Source organism: Salvelinus alpinus, chromosome 14 (assembly GCF_045679555.1).
Source record: "Salvelinus alpinus chromosome 14, SLU_Salpinus.1, whole genome shotgun sequence".
Classification (NCBI taxonomy): Eukaryota; Metazoa; Chordata; class Actinopteri; order Salmoniformes; family Salmonidae; genus Salvelinus; species Salvelinus alpinus.
In genome coordinates, this window is record NC_092099.1 from 31860517 (window position 1) to 31878388 (window position 17872).

At 42.5% G+C, this 17872-nt stretch overlaps 1 pseudogene; it reads left to right on the forward strand.

The window, feature by feature from the left end:
* Positions 1 to 2031: 2031 nt before the first annotated feature.
* Positions 2032 to 17872, forward strand: part of LOC139538790 (lambda-crystallin-like) — a 35179-nt pseudogene continuing 19338 nt past the window's right edge.

The window sequence follows — 17872 nt, forward strand, 5'->3', positions numbered from 1 at the left end:
GGAGGGAATAGCCTGTACGGAGACTACCTAAAATCACTGCAACAGAGTTATTGTAAAGTGTGGGAATACGTTTATGCCAGACTTAGCCTACGTTTAACCTCTCCCTTGTTCATTTCAAAGTCCATATGTTCATGACCTGATTCATATAAATCATGTCAAATTATTTTAAATTCATATTAAAGTGGCAAAGACTCCAGTGGTCACACATAATTCATAGATTCACCAAACATCTGTTATTATTCTGTTTCATTATTCCTGGTAGATACTACTGGTTATGATTCATTATTCCAGGTAGATACTACTGGTTATGATTCATTATTCCTGGTAGATACTACAGGTTATGTTTCATTATTCCTGGTAGATACTACTGGTTATGATTGCAGACAGAGCCCAGAGAATGGGATGGTGCAATATTGAATTAGTCATATTTTTATATGGTGCGTGCATGGGGACGTCCACGTCATCCAGAGATATGCCCAGCCTGTAGAGATACACCTAGCGGACTGAAACTTCACTTCACATAATACAGCTAGTGCTATCTAGACTCGCGGTGGCAAACTCAACTGAGGAGTAATAGAGAATGGAGACTTTTAACTTGAAAATGTGCAGGATACCTTTTTCTGGTTTCCCTTAATTCCGTTTTTTTAATACTGTGTTATCTTCTTATGGGCAGGTGGGACGGTAGCGTCCCATCTGGCCAACATCTGGTGAAATTGCAGAGCGCGAAATTCAAACTACAGAATTATAAATATTTAACTTTCATAAAATCACAAGTGTAATTCATCAAAATAAGGCTTAACTTCTTGTTAATCCAGCCGCTGTGTCAGATTTCAAAAAGGCTTTACGGCGAAAGCACACCATGTGATTATCTGAGGACAGCGCCCCGCATACAAAAGCATGAAAAACATTTCAACCAGGCAGGTGCGCCACAAAAGTCAGAAATAGTGATATAATAAATGCCTTACCTTTGATCTTCTTCTGTTGGCACTCCAAAAGGTCCCAGATACATCACAAATGGTCCTTTTGTTCGATAATGTCTTTCTTTATATCCATAAAAACTCAGTTTAGCTGGCGCACTTCAGTCAATAATCCACCCAGTTTCCCTCTATCAAAATGCATACAAAATTAATCCCAAACGTTACTAATAAACTTTTCCAAACAAGTCAAACAACATTGAAAATCAAACCTTAGGTACCCCAAAAAATAAATAAACTATAAAATTTAAGACGGAGAATCGTTATTGTCTTTACCGGAGAAAAATACCAAAGAACGCACTCTCTTCCATGCGCTTGGAAACAATACTAACACTCACAGACATACAGTTTTAGAAACGTTAGAGTGTTTTCTATCCAAATCTACCAATTATATGCATATCCTAGCTTCTGGGCCTGAGTAACAGACAGTTTACTTTGGGCACGCTTTTCATCCGGACGTGAAAATACTGCCCCCTACCCAAGAGAGGTTATGCTTGTTCACATAGCACTCCTCACAGTCCTTTTGGTGTACGTTTTCTTTGTTGTTTAGATGAAACTGCCAAAACTCTGAAAGGTATTATTGTACATCAGAATTGCAATACAAGATTTGTTCAAGCCTAAAATGTTAGTCCATAATTGTAACATGGTGTTTGTATGTTCACTGATTACATTTCACGTTTACGTTTCATGTTTCACACATGGCTTTTCTTATTATCCTAACATTTTACTTATGGATTTTCTTACAACCCTAACGATACGTACGTTCAACCTTTTGGCAGGTATCTCGCTCCATATTCTTGACTCATTCCCTGACTTAAGAAGGGATTGCTTGACGATTAGTTTAGCAACCGCTTGACGCAGCATGACAACGTGAACGCGATTGGTCGACAGCCTTCTGGGTGGGGCGCTATATGTTCCTCCATTCATTGGCGAATGGGATTCCCATCTCCTCTTTTATCTAATATCTGAATTTACACCACGCTTATGTCTACAATTTATCTTCTTAAAATTGTATTTTAAACATAACCTTAACCCTCACCACACTGCTAGCCTTACACCTAACCATAACTTTAAATTTAAGACCAAAAAGCACATTTTCGATTTCATGAATTTTTACCATATAGTCAGTGTGGAAACCCTAGCTCGTCTCTTTTATCCAATGTTATCAGCTTAGAATGTCAAAAGTATGACCGAGAGCATTACCACATGATTAATAAAAGTATGCAAATCGGTAAATTGATGAATGATGATGTATTTTGTTCTCTCTTTTTTATTTTGAACATTTTAAGGCACTGTACAATCACGTGACTAGCAGGGGCGTTGTAGGACTTTTGCATGCAGACTTTTTTGAGAATTTACAATATTGCAATAATGTACTGCTAAGCAAACCTGCAAAATGAGTTCCTCTGAGGCGAAGACCATTACAGTTATTGGCAGGTGAGCAGAAACCTCACATTTTACGAGCTTTATCTGTCTAACCAATCTTGCTCCAGTAACTGGCTAGTTAGCTAGTAGCGACTATTCTACAGGATCTAACGTTAGCTCATTGATCTAACATTAGCTATGAACAGTACTTGCTTATGCATTTGAACTTCGCGCTAGAGTAGGGTAGGCTGATCACCAACTAAATTAAAGTAAACAAATTAGTTAATTTTCATGACACTGAATATTTGGCGTTACAGATACTGTATTCATATTTGTTGTGCATGTGCCAAGTCAATACTAGAGAGAATACTTTGTCTTTATCTTTATTTTCTAGATAACTACTGTATAGCTACACGGAATGTGCCATATCAGGTCAGGATGTTGTGCTAACTATAGGCAGGCATATGATGTGATCATGATATCTGGTTGAAAATGTATTTTTGTTTTGATGAACATTTAGAATCTAATATAGTAGTACAAAACAATAGCCCACTCATATGGCCATCATATGCCTATATTGATGATGCTGGCAGTTTCTTTTAAAAACAGTCATCACTTTTTGTTCTTTGCTTCCTGTTATTCCTGCCTCCTTCTCTACTCACCATTTCTGGACAATCCTGAGGGATGTTGAGGGCAATCAAAATGTCTGCACTGTCACTGTTGAACAATTAGAGTGCTTGTCATACAACAAGGTTTACATTTTGACTTCATTATTGTTCATTTTTAAATTCACTTGTGGATTTGGACTGACCCCCAAATCAATGACCACTCCTATTATACTATGTACAAAACATTAAGAATATCTTCCTAATATTGAGTTGCAATATGAATGTTTTGTACACTGTATATATATATAATACATTTGCAATTTAGCATATGCTTATATCGAAGCAACTTACAGTAAGTAGTGTGTTCATACATTTCCGTATGAGTGGCCTTAGCTGGAATCAAACCCACAACCCTGGTGCTGCAAGGGCCATGCTCTACCAACTGAGCCACACAGGACCACTTAGGGATTTTATTTATCATAAAATACATGTAGCCATTCCGGGGCAAACCAAATTTCCCTTGGGGGATATTAAAGATAAATGTTAGCTCTGTTGTTGTGTGTGTATTTCAGTGGGTTGATTGGACGCTCCTGGGCCATGGTGTTTATGAGTGGGGGCTACACAGTGAAGATCTATGACAACCAGCCTGGCCAGGCTGCCAGGGCCTTCCAGGAGGTCAGGTCAGTCCTGGAAAATAAGGCGAAACATTAACAAAATGTCTCATAACAACATCAACTCACACATAACAACTCATATATGACATAAATACCCCTCAGTCCTTTTTGCACTCACACTGAAGGCACAAGAACAAAACATGATCAGTGAATCCTTTTAACTGTATAACCCCTGTGTGGCCGGTTACAGCTGCTGACCCCGACACACAGACAGAGTCGGCATGGATTAAAATCTGTCCCGCTGCCCTTTGACTTCCCCTATCTTCCCCGTCTTTCCAACACTTTACTATCTCTTCAATAAAGCCAAAAAAATGGGCATTACCCCACTCCTTAATTATTCTTCTAAAATAAAAATATATATAAATCAGTCAACAACCATATTGTAGTACCGTGTTAAAAACATGGTTGAACAATACGACATGACGCTTTATTATTATTTTTAAGTATATGTAATAGGATTTAACCACAGATAGAACAATGAGCCAGATATTTCACCGGATGTATAAATGTAAAGCATCCGGTTGGCGTTTTCACTCACTACCAAATATGGTGATGAGAAGAAGCCCAGTGGCCAAAACTAGAATCGGAGACAAGCAGAGTGTTTTGTAGACTTTACCCTTTGCCAAAGTTTCTAAAAAAGTGCGTTGTTTGGAAGGAGTGCAAGGGCGAATTCAATTATTGTGCACACACACACACACACGTGTCACAGAAATATGCAAATAAATGCTAGAATGCACCAATAGGATCTCACTAGCTCCTGCTTGGCACTGCCCGCCTCCTTGCATGTTCTGCCCACTATGATTAATTTGCTCCCATTGAAAACAACAGGCTCTGGTCTATCTTGGGTTAGTGATAGAAATCTTTGGTTTAACTTTAACCCAGGGTATGTTAAGTTCAAGGCTCTGGATGATGGGAAAAGGTTCTTAGAGTGACATTAGGGAGAGAACTACTAGCCTAGTCCAGAAATATTCTGTTATGATTCATTTAGAAGAGTTTCACATTCAGCATCATACTGTACAGACACTTTGAGGTTGGTCTCTTAAAGTATTTATAAATAACAACCTGCTAATTGTTCATGACTGTAAACAAATCCCAGACCTGCTGTGATATGATGAAGTCAAATAAATAGCTATTTGCTACAGTATATCCTAACAGTTTGAGCCACAGTATGTCTTGTCTTCAGGTTTATATCCCAGTACTTTCCAACAAATTTGTGCTATAAGTCAAACATCTGGTGGTCCCAGAGGAGAGGATTGGGAAACCCTTCTCTATACCATGCTATTTTGCACTTTTATACTAAGGTTTGCTCAAATGCAGATGGGTAAAAAAACAACAACAATCTTTTGGACAGTAGGGGGCATTCTTGAGCTTTTAGAGTCTATCTTGCTTGGTTACCTATTAAACAAACTGACACACACCACTGAAACAACTCCATCCCTCATACCACTGGCCTCAGCGTAGAGCTACCGGAAAGACATGTTTACGTATAAAGTTTTAATTTACTTCACTTTGAAATGACAGTATGAAAATCAGCCTCGAAAGCATAGGGAATGGACCAGTGCATATATTGTTGGCTCGAGAACCAACCTGGTAACATTCAGTTCTCTTCATGGTTACACTGAGTTCAGATATGTGCCCTGAGGTTTCACTTCAGTTTGACGTTTCTCTGTTATTGACTGTCATTGTATTTACATAAAGGCCGTCAGGTAGACGATGCAGTCTAGTGAAACCACTAATGTTCAGCCCATTCATAATGTGGTAAAGTTCTCAACCTGTCTGTTGTTATTGTGTTTTGCCGGTCTCCCATGTTTTTTGTAATGGGATCAATCGGAACGGTACAGACACAGTGTTATAGTGTATTAATTATGTAGTCAGGTGACACGCAATGACTCTCCTTCTTATTCCAGAGGTCAATACGTTTCTGTATAGTTATGGGTCATTGAAAAAGACCTTGGGTTGTGGGTGCGCCTGCGAGTGTGTGTGTGTGTGTTAACCCAGTTTCCTTGTGTGGTGGCCCAGGAAACAGCTTGAGGAACTGCAGGAAGCCCACATGCTGAGGGGGCAGCTGAGTGCCTCAGAGCAGCTAGCCCTACTGAGCAGCCACGACCTCCCTCAGGCGCTAGCGGGAGCCTTCTTCGTCCAGGTACAGTAGGCTGACTGGTATGAGTATCATCTTTGAGGAAAATGCCCTTTCATGCTGAAATAGAAATAACAATTCGCTAGGATGCATCTCAATCAGAGAATGTGAGCGGAGTTCAGCGGTCGGAAATCCTGCTCATCGCTCATGGAGTGGTGCTTGCGCAACGCTCCGGAACTCCACGTCCTTTCCAAATACTCCTCGCTCAAAGGAAAAAAACTGCTGCTCCAAATTCAAATATATTGTCTGTGACCTAATTAGAATTAAATTCAAATTAAACAAAAAATACCTTATTAGGCGCAATCTACAGTGCCTTTGAAATTAATTTTTAGAAACATGAGTTTGGCCTGAGTCACTGCTTTCAGGCTCAGGTGATGGTGCCTGGAGAGCATGCCAGCAGCGGAGAATATGCGCTCAGTGCTTGCAGAGCCACTGGGAATGCTAAACACCCTTGGGACACTCTTGCCAGGCTGGGCAGGGATGAGTATGTGTTTTTTTCTGTAGGTAGGCCTAAAGGATTTTAGGTAAAATAACCCTATCAAAACGGAAAGCTCCTTGAAAGAGGTAATATGCCAGGCATATTGAGCCAAAATCAATGATGGCCTATTGTATAGAACGAAAATTAAGGAAACTTTTAAGAGATCTGATTTTCACTTTATAAATACTTTGCTACAATGACCAACTTAGCTAGCTACCCACCTCGTTCCTTTCTGCTGTGCCTGGCATACACTGAGCTCGTGAAGTGAGTGCTACTGGAGCGAAATTGGAGTGGGCGAGAAGGCCGACGTTCCAGCCTTTGGGAAACTTGCTCCAGTAGAATTGGGCACGCTCCACTCCTTGCTCCGATCCGCTCACATACTCTGATCTCAATCATCTAGAACAAAAGCCAGGACACTGTAAAGATTCAGTTTGCCCATCCCTTCCTTAGAAGGGTTGACTTTCAGACATTTCTTGTTATGGAAGGTGTAGGAGGATATGGCTATGGGAGAGTCCACATGACCATTGAATTAATTCTTTCATCTGGTCTTAGTCACGCTCTGAACATGCTCACAAGTACACCACGCGAGCCAGGAAGTGTGGTCTTCAAGCCAAAATAGACAGGGGTTACGGGGGAGATCGATACATGGTATTTCACATAGTTTTAATCGATACACTGTAATGATTAAGCCTTTCAGGAACGTACCATCATGTCACATTGTGGAGGAGAACAATAGAGGGTGTTTTAGAGAGTTACAGGGATATTCTGTTACGAAATATTCAGAGTATCTCCTGTCACCATCTGAGACCACACTTTCCTGGTTCAGATACATTTCCTCACTGACAGCAGTTCACTCCGCCTTTCATTCTAACCTTATTGTGGATGAATAGGCTTTATAATTGTTTTCCCCGCTTAAGACTTATATGAGTGAAATATTTTAGGCAAAATGTGTCCCGCCTCAGTGGGTAATTGTTGTTTTTTGTCTCTCTCTTTATGTGAGGGACATACCATTTTATTTGTGAATGTGTCAGGTATGCCACTGACCCAGCCAGTTACTGCTGCTAGTTTAATCTGGTGACGTGCGACTTTGTCATGGAGTTATTATTTTACTAATAAAGACATAGTAACCATTGCAAGGGTGACTGGCCAACACACCTTACCTTACCTGCCCACAAGAGAGCCATCAGGGCTTAGAGAGAAATACCTGGAGGTGTTAAGCTGCCCTGCGGCCATTGTGTAGTATATCCAAGCTGGTTAGTTTAGTTAGAAGGTGAAAGAGCATTGTGAGGTAGAGAGAGACATTTGTCTGTGCATACGATTGTGATGAGCAATACATAACAGGACTAAGCACAAGCAGTGTTCTGTATTAATTGATTAAGAAGCGATGACCATATCGAATCATGTCATGTTTTTCTCAATGTGGTTTGTATTTGTATTGAAACACTAGTGTCAGCAGTGTACATAACCCTCTTGTGACTGGGGATCATGAGGATAGCTGGGAAACATATTTTGTAAACCACCATTCCTGAGTCATTGTAGATGTGACATTTTCAGTCTAATAAAAATCATGAGCTGGCACACACCCAGAGAAAAGTATTTTGTGTTGAGGTGCTGACTAAAGGGGAATAAACTGTAAGCTATGAAAACAAAGACTGTCGCACCCAGAAGAAGGCATTGGTGATGCCGAGACGTTGGTGTTTTTTTACCCAATAGATTACTGGGAGGTTATATATATGGAGTGTGAGACTCTCTTTGTTTTTATAGCTTACAGAATCTTTTTCAGTAAAAACATGATCATGCCCTAATATTCCTTTTCAGTCTTAAAGTAACTGCCCAGTCAAAATGTCACTTTTAAAAGTTAATATTCTGTCAACCTGTATCGAAATAATGTTGTTGACTCATTCTATACCTGTATTTGTGGCCAAAGCATAAATAGGAGAAAAAACATTTGTATCTCAGACCGTTTCAAGAATGCTTGCTATTTCCTCATAGAACATGATGTCATCTCCCTGAGGAGGATGAGCTAGCCAATCAGCGGTCTAGAGGAGGATGAGCTGGCCAATAAGCGGTCTACTTGCGTGAATATTTTTTATGACCATTCTGTTGTTGGAGTACGCCCACACCATTCCAACACAGAAAATCAGCTTTTTAACAAACTTAATTTAAAAAATTGCAAGGAAAACTATTTCACTCATTGTAAGTAATTATAGGTCATATTTCATAGAAACCTGGAAACACTGGGCAGTTACTTTAAGAAATAGGTTGTCTTATAGGAATATCACATCGTAGAACTACACTGAACAAAAATATAAACGCAACATGTAAAGTGTTGGTTTCATGAGCTGAAATAAAAGTCCCAGAAATTTTCCATGCGGACAAAAAGTGTATTTCTCTCAAATTTTGTGCACAAATTTGTTTACATCTCTGTTAGTGACCATTTCTCCTTTGCCAAGATCATCAATCCACCTGACATGTGTGGCAAGCTGATTAAACGCTTGTGCTGGGGACAATAAAAGGCCACTCTAAAATGTGTTTTGTCACACAACACAATGCCCAGATGTTTTGAGGGAGCGTGCAATTGGCATGCTGACTGCAGGAATGTCCGGCAGAGCTGTTGCTAAAGAATTTAATGTTAATTTCTCTATCATAAGCTGCCTCCATCGTTGTTTTAGAGAATTTGGCCGTACGGCCGACCAGCCTCACAACCGCAGACCACATGTAAGGCGTTGTGTGGGCGAGCGTTTTGTTTATGCCAATGTTATGAACAGTGCGCTCCCATGGTGGGATTATGGTATGGGCAGGCATAAACTACGGACAACGAACACAACTGCATTTTATCGATGGCAATTTGAATGCACAGTGGTACCGTGACGAGATCCTGAGGCCCATTGTCGTGCCATTCATCCACCTTAATCACCGCATGTTTCAGCATGATAATGCACGGCCCGATGTCGCAAGGATCTGTACACAATTCCTGGATGCTAAAATTGTCCCAGTTCTTCCATGGTCTGCATACTCAACAGACATGTCACCCTTTGAGCATGTTTGAGATGCTCTGGATAGACATGTACGACAGCATGTTCCACTTCACACAGCCATTGAAGAGGAGTGGGACAACATTACACAATCGACAACCTGATCAACTCTATGCGAAGGAGATGTGTCGCGTTGCATGAGGCAAATGGTGGTCACACCAGATACTGACTGGTTTTCTGATCCACGCCCATAATTATTTTGTAAAGGTATCTGTGACCAACCAATGCATATATGTATTCCGAGTCATGTGAAAGCCATAGATTAGGGCCTAATGAATTTATTTAAATTGACTGATTTCCTTATATGAACTGTAACTCAGTAAAATCTTGTTGCATTTATATTTATGTTCAGTATATGTGACATGTTGTGTCTGGAATCTCAGATCATGTGCCATAACTTAGTTTACGACACAGCCATATGCAAGTAGCTAGGAAAGCTGTTTTGTGTGTGAAGTAGAACCCTTTTCCAGCAAAAAAAATTATATTTTGAAAGTACACCATGTTTGTTCTCATCGGCCTTTACATTGTATTTCTGTATGTCCTAATATTTGTTTATAATGTTGCAGGGAAGGTCTGTTGCCACTGCAATGGGAAAATGTGTTAACTTCACTGTCACATTGTCTCTGCTCAACAAACGTGTGTGTGTGTGTGTCTGTGTGTACAGGAGAGTGTGTTTGAGGAGATTGAGGACAAGCAGATTGTCTTTCAGGAGTCACGTGGGAGAGGGCATGATCCTCAGTAGCTCCACCTCCTGCCTGTTGCCCAGCAACGTCTTCTCCCGGCTCCAGAACTGGAAGCGCTGCATCATATCTCAACCGGTCAGTACAGCACTACCCTAAACACCAAGGCTGTGTCCAATATGGCGCCCTAATCCCATTCCTTTTGGCCAGAGCACTGCACAGCATAGGGAACAGGATGCTCTCTCCCTGTCTGAGGCCAGTACTTTTTGTGTTTGCACAAGGGAATAACCCATCCATTCCAACAGTAACATTTGTAACCTTCAGGTTCTAATCTCTAGGTTGCAACACAACATTTTATTGCAGTCCAGTCCTTGTCCAGTCTTAAATAAGTATTAGAGAACCTTATGGACTTTACCCCCTCTTCCCTCAGTCTCCTAACAACTAGCTAACCACTGAAATTCCACCCTTATCATCGCCTTGAGGCTTAAACACACACACATACAGACACAGTCCTTCTGTGGCCAGAGAGACGAGTTCACCTTTACCTGGGAAGGTGTGTGTGTGGTGAATGTTTAATCCCCCCATGGTTTTACCTCAGTGCCACTCCTTTCATAGAGGCCTTCACAGTGATGGCCGAACGGCATAGGCAAGATGCAGTAGATGGTAAAGAGTACAGTATATACATATGAGATGAATAATGTAGGATATGTAAACATTATATAAAGTGGCATTGTTTAAAGTGGCTAGTATTACATTTATTACATTAATTATTCCATTATTAAAGTGGCTAGAGTTGAGTCAGTATGTTGGCAGCAGCCCCTCAATGTTAGTGATGGCTGTTTAACAGTCTGACGGCCTTGAGATAGAAGCTGTTTTTCAGTCTCTCGGTCCCCGCTTTGATGAATCTCTACTGACCTTGCCTTCTGGATGATAGCGGGGTGAACAGGCAGTGGCTCGGGTGGTTGTTGTCCTTGATGATCTTTTTGGCCTTCCTGTGACATCGGGTGGTGTAGGTGTCTTGGAGGGCAGGTAGTTTGCTCCCGGTGATGCGTTGTGCAGACCTCACTACCCTCTGGAGAGCCTTGCGGTTGTGGGCGGAACAGTTGAGGTACCAGGCGGTGATACAGCCTGGTATGTCATCCGTATGCACTCGAATAGCAAATGGAAGACGCTTTTCCTGCGGTTCAGCCAGGTAGGCTAATCCAGTTGTAAAGCGAAGTAATGTGCTTTATATATGGAAAGTTGAGAAATAAATATAGTAGGCTTTTCCTATAGAAAGCTGATGGGATCCTCCTCTTTTTAATAGAGGCCATCAAAACGCTGTTTTCTCACGCAATTGCATAGCATAGCATATAGAAATGCACAACAGGAACACTTATTCAATGCGTCAATGAGCTATGAGGAGCTGGCTCTCGCTGCTCAACAGGTGATCCTATTCCGCTCAAACTCTGAATGCCAGGGCTCTCAGGAAGTGTTTGTGACTCCGCTCAAACTCCTTTTACACAACCACCATATTGTTTTCAACCACCCTGTTTTTCCAAATTCTAACATAAAAAAGCAAGGCACTAGGCAATGTTCCCTCTAAACTGCGCACGGGCGCGCAGCTCCCTGGGACTTCCGTGCAGAAGAAATATCAGCCCTTGCAGATAAGCAGGAGATTGAACTTAACTCAACTTTCTAGAGTTTTCCCTATTAGTACACACTATCAATGTTTCCCTTTACTGTGGGAATTATGATCGAATCAACGTAATTTTAGCCACTTTCAATGCAACATACTTAAACAAAACGAACTATGCAAGACTTAGTATGCAAAACTAAACCATGCAAGAGATTTTGTTGTAGGCAGAAGGCATTGGAGTAGGATTCTATTGCATTGAAATGCATGACTCAGCCCGTACTCTACACAGACCAGTGTGGCATAACAAATCAGAGCTGCGGTAGGCCTATATGCAAATAGACCATTGCCATTGGGCTCCCGAGTAGCGCAGCGGTCTAAGGCACTGCATCTAGTGCTAGAGATGTCACTACATACCCTGGTTCGATTCCTGGCTGTATCACAACCGGCCGTGATTGGGAGTCCCATAGGGCAGTGCACAATTGGCTCAGCGTGGTCCGGGTTAGGGTTTTGCCGGGGTAGGCCATCATTGTAAATAAGAATTTGTTCTTAACTGACTTGCCTAGTTAAATAATGGTAAAAGAAGAAGAAAAAATTGCTCCCAGAGAAGAGGATTGGCCCCCGCTCAGAGCCTGGTTCCTCTCTAGGTTTCTTCCTAGGTTCCTGCCTTTCTAGGGAGTTTTTCCTAGCCACCGTGCTTCTACCTCTGTTGCTTGCTCTTTGGGGTTTTAGGCTGGATTCTGTATAAGCACTTTGTGACATCTGCTGATGTAAAAAGAGCTTCATAAATGAATTTGATTTGGAAAGTGAAGTATTTATTGTTGTGAACCCTAGACTGTATGATGTGAAAAGTGACTATAAAGATTTTCCATGAAGTGATACTGACACTTCCCTATCATGGTCATCCATATCAGAAGAAAGAAAGCTATTTTTGCAAGGAGTTTCCCAGAGAAACCACTAATTATTGTTGATGTTCCCACTTCATTTAAACAAGAAAAGCCAAGATCAGAATTACAGTACCAGTCAAACGTTTTGACACACTTAATAATTCAAGGGGTTTTCTTTATTTTTACTATTTTCTACATTGTAGAATAATAGTGAATACATCAAAACTATGAAATAACACATATGGAATCATGTAGTAACCAAAAAAGTGTTAAACAAATCAAAATATATTTAAGAATCTTCAAAGTAGCCATCCTTTGCCTTGATGACAGCTTTGCACACTCTTGGCATTCTCTCAACCAGCTTTACCTGGAATGCTTTTCCAACAGTCTTGAAGGAGTTTCCACATATGCTGAGCACTTGTTGGCTGCTTTTCCTTTACTCTGCGGTCCAACTCATCCCAAACCATCTCAATTGGGTTGAGGTCGGGTGATTGTGGAGGCCAGGACATCTGGTGCAGCACTCCATCACTCTAATTGGGAAGTCAGGAACCAATACACGCAGTCAGTCAGGAAAGCAAAGGCTAGCTTTTTCAAACAGAAATTTGCACTGTAAAGTCCATGGAGAACAAGAGTACCTCCTCACAGCTGCCCACTGCACTGAGCCTAGGTAACACTGTCACCACCGATAAATCCACGATAATCGAATTTCAAGAAGCATTACTCTATGGCTGGCCATGCTTTCCTCCTGGCTACCCCAACCCCGGCCAACAGCTCCGCACCCCCCGCAGCTACTTGCCCAAGCCTCCCCAGCTTCTCCTTCACCCAAATCCAGATAACAGATGTTCTGCAAAACCTGGACCCGTACAAATCAGCTGGGCTAGACAATCTGGACCCTCCCTTTCTAAAATTATCCACTGCCATTGTTGCAACCCCTATTACCAGTCTGTTCAACCTCCTTTTCGTATCGTCCGAGATCCCTAAAGATTGGAAAGCTGCCGCGGTCATCCCCCTCTTCAAAGGGGGTGACACTCTAGACCCAAACTGTTATAGACCTATATCCATCCTGCCCTGCCTTTCTAAAGTCTTCAAAAGCCAAAATAATAAACAGATCACTGACCATTTCAAATCCCACCGTACCTTCTCCGCTGTGCAATCCGGTTTTCGAGCTGGTCACGGGTGCACCTTAGCCACGCTCAAGGTCCTAAACGATATCATAACCGCCATCGATAAAAGACAGTACTGTGCAGCCGTCTTCATCGACCTGGCCAAGGCTTTCGACTCTGTCAATCACCGCATTCTTATCGGCAGACTCAACAGCCTTGGTTTCTCAAATGACTGCCTTGCCTGGTTCACCAACTACTTCTCAGACAGAGTTCAGTGTGTCAAATCGGAGGGCCTGTTGTCCGGACCTCCGGCAGCCTCTATGGGGTACCACAGGGTTTAATTCTCGGGCCGACTCTTTTCTCTGTATATATCAACGATGTCGCTCTTGCTGCGGGTGATTCCCTGATCCACCTCTACGCAGACGACACCATTCTGTATACATCTGGCCCTTCTTTGGACACCATGTTAACTAACCTCCAAACGAGCTTCAATGCCAACAACACTCCTCCCGTGGCCTCCAACTGCTCTTAAACGCTAGTAAAACCAAATGCATGCTTTTCAACCGTTCGCTGCCCGCACCCGCCTGCCCGACTAGCATCACTGCTCTGGACGGTTCTGACTTAGAATATGTGGACAACTACAAATACCTAGGTGTCTGGCTAGACTGTAAACTCTCCTTCCAGACTCATATTAAACATCTCCAATCCAAAATTAAATCTAGAATTGGCTTCCTATTTCGCAACAAAGCCTCCTTCACTCATGCCGCCAAACATACCCTGACTATCCTACCGATCCTCGACTTCGGCCATGTAATTTACAAAATAGCCTCCAACACTCTACTCAGTAAACTGGATGCAGTCTATCACAGTGCCATCTGTTTTGTCACCAAAGCCCCTTATACCACCCACCACTGCGACCTGTATGCTCTAGTCGGCTGGCCCTCGCTACATTTTCGTCGCCAGACCCACTGGCTCCAGGTCATCTATAAGTCTTTGCTAGGTAAAGCTCTTCCTTATCTCAGCTCACTGGTCACGATAACAACACCCACCCGTAGCACGCACTCCAGCAGGTACATCTCACTGGTCATCCCCAAAGCCAACACCTCATTTGGCCGCCTTTCCTTCCAGTTCTCTGCTGCCAATGACTGGAACAAATTGCAAAAATCGCTGGAGACTTACATTTCCCTCACTAACTTTAAACATCAGCTATCTGAGCAGTTAACCGATCGCTGCAGCTATACATAGCCCATCAGTAAATAGCCCACCTAATCTACCTACCTCATCCCCATATTGTTTTTATTTACTTTTCTGCTCTTTTGCACACCAGTATTTCTACTTGCACATCACCATTGTCCTGTTGTCCCATTGTCCTGTTGAGAAACAAATGATAGTCCCACTAAGCGCAAACCAGATGAGATGGCATATCGCTGCAGAATGCTGTGGTAGCCATGCTGGTTAAGTGTGCCTTGAATTCTAAATAAATCAGCGACAGTGTCACCAGCAAAGCACCATCACACCTCCTCCAACATGCTTCACGGTGGGAATCACACATGCAGAAATCATCCGTTCACCTACTCTGTGTCTCACAAAGACACAGCGGTTGGAACCAAAAATCTCAAATTGGAATTCATCAGACCAAAGGACAGATTTCTATCGGTCTAATGTCGATTGCTCGTGTTTCTTGGCCCAAGCAAGTCTCTTCTTATTGGTGTCCGTTAGTAGTGGTTTCTTTGCAGCAATTCAACAATGAAGGCCTGATTCACGCAGCCTCCTCTAAACAGTTGGTGTTGAGATGTGTGTGTCACTCTGTGAAGCATTTATTTGGGCTGCAATTTCTGAGGATGGTAACTCTAATGAACTTATCCTCTGCAGCAGAGGTAACTCTGGGTCTTCCTTTCCTGTGGCGGTCCTCCATGAGAGCCAGTTTCATCATAGCTCTGGATGGTTTTTGCATCTGCACTTGAAGAAACTTTCAAAGTTCTTGAAATTTTCCGCATTCACTGACCTTCATGTCTTCGAAGTAGTGATGGACTGTTGTTTCTCTTTGCTTATTTGAGCTGTTCTTGCCATAATATGGACTTGATGGAAAATGGCGCCGAAGAGGATGGCTGACGTTTTACATGGCCATAATCAATTGTGCTATTTTGTTCCTTTTTTTTGCGTTGTTTGTAACTTATTTTTTCCCTAATTTTCATGTTGCTGCTACCGTCTCTTATGGCCGAAAATAACTTCTGGACATCAGAAATGGGATTACTCACCACGGACTGGAAGAAGCTTTTTCCTTTAACGAGTCCGACGAGAAAGATATAATGCTCTCCCGGGAACAGGCCCAGATCCACATTAAAAAGAGGACGCAGATCAGGGTGCCTTTTGAGAATCCGTAGGTGAGCGAGTAAACTTCTATTGCCATTAATTCTACTTGCTAACATGCAATTATTGGAAAATAAAATGGATGACCTACGATTAGGATTATCCTACCAACGGGACATTAAGAACTGTATCATCCAATGTTTCACAGAGTTGTGGCTGAACAACGACACGGACAATAGAGCTGGAGTGATTTTCAATGCACCTGCAGAACAGAGAAGGTACATGTGTTAAGACCAGGGGTGGGGGTGTGTGTCTTTTTGTCATTAACAGCTGGTGCGCAATGTCTAATATTTAAAGAAGTCTCGAGGTATTGATCGCTGAGGTAGAGTACCTTATGATAAGCTGTAGACCACACTATCTACCAAGAGAGATCTCATCTATATTATTCGTAGCCGTCTATTTACCACTACAGACCGATGCTGGCACTAAGAGCGCACTCAACCAACTCTATAAGGCCATAAGCAAACAAGAAATTGCTCACCCAGAAGCGGCGCTTCTAGTGGCCGGGGACTTTAATGCAGGCAAACTTACATCAGTTTTACCACATTTTTACCAGCATGTCACATGTGCAACCAGAGGGGGAAAAAACTCTATACCACCTTTACCCCACACACAGAGATGCATACAAAGCTCTCCCCCAACCTCTATTTGGCATATCCAACCATAATTATATCCTCCTGATACCTGCTTATAAGCAAAAACTAAAGCAGGAAGTACCAGTAATTTGCTCAATACGTAAGTGGTCAGATGGCGAGGATGCTACGTTAGAGGGCTGTTTTGCTAGCACAGAATGGAATATGTTCCGGGATTCATCCAATGGCATTGAGGAGTATACCACCTCAGTCATCGGCTTCATCGAGAAATGCATCGACAACATCGTCCCCACAGTGATCGTACGTACATCTCCCAACCAGAAGCCATGGATTACAGGCAACATCCGCATCAAGCTAAAGGCTAGAGCTGCCGTTTTCAAGGAGCGGGACGCCTATAAGAAATCCCGCTATGCCCTCAGACGAACCATCCAACAAGCAAAGCGTCAATACAGGATTAAGATTGAAACCTACTACACCGGCTCTGACGCTCGTCGGATGTGGCAGGGCTTGAAAACTATTACGGACTACAAAGGGAAACACAGATGCGAGCTGCCCAGTGACGCGAGCCTACCAGACGAGCTAAATGCCTTTTATGCTCGATTCGAGGCAAGCAACACTGAAGCATGCACAAGAGCACCAGCTGTTCTGGATGACTGTGTGATAACGCTCTCGGTAGCCGTTGTGAGCAAGACCTTTAAACAGGTCAACTTTCACAAAGCCGCGGGGACAAATGGATTACCCGGAGGTGTACTCAAGGCATGTGTGGACCAACTGGCAGGTGTCTTCACTGACTTTTTCAACCTCTCCCTGACTGAGTCTGTAATACCTACATGTTTCAAGCAGACCACCATAAGTCTCTGTGCCCAAGGAAGCGAAGGTAACCTGCCTAAAATGATTACCGCCCCGTAGCACTTACGTCGGTAGCCAAGAAGTGCTTTGAAAGTTGTTCTCGGGTTGATGAGAGGTGTTGGGTTTGCGCCAGACAGAGTTTTCCTTGATGGCCAAAAAGCTACATTTTAGTATCATCTGACCAGAGTACCTTCCATATGTTTGGGGAGTCTCCCACATGCCTTTTGGCGAACACCAAACGTGTTTGCTTATTTTTTTCTTTTACTTCTTATGGCTGCAGCGCAGTATTGAGTAGCTTGGATGAAAGGTGCACAGAGGTGCCCATAGTAAACTGCCTGCTCCTCAGTCCCAGTTGCTAATATATGCATAGTATTATTCGTATTGGATAGAAATCACTCTGAAGTTTCTAAAACTGTTTGAATTATGTCTGTGAGTATAACAGAACTCATATGGCAGGGAAAAACCTGAGAAGTTCCACTTCCTGTTTGAATTGTTTCTGAGGTG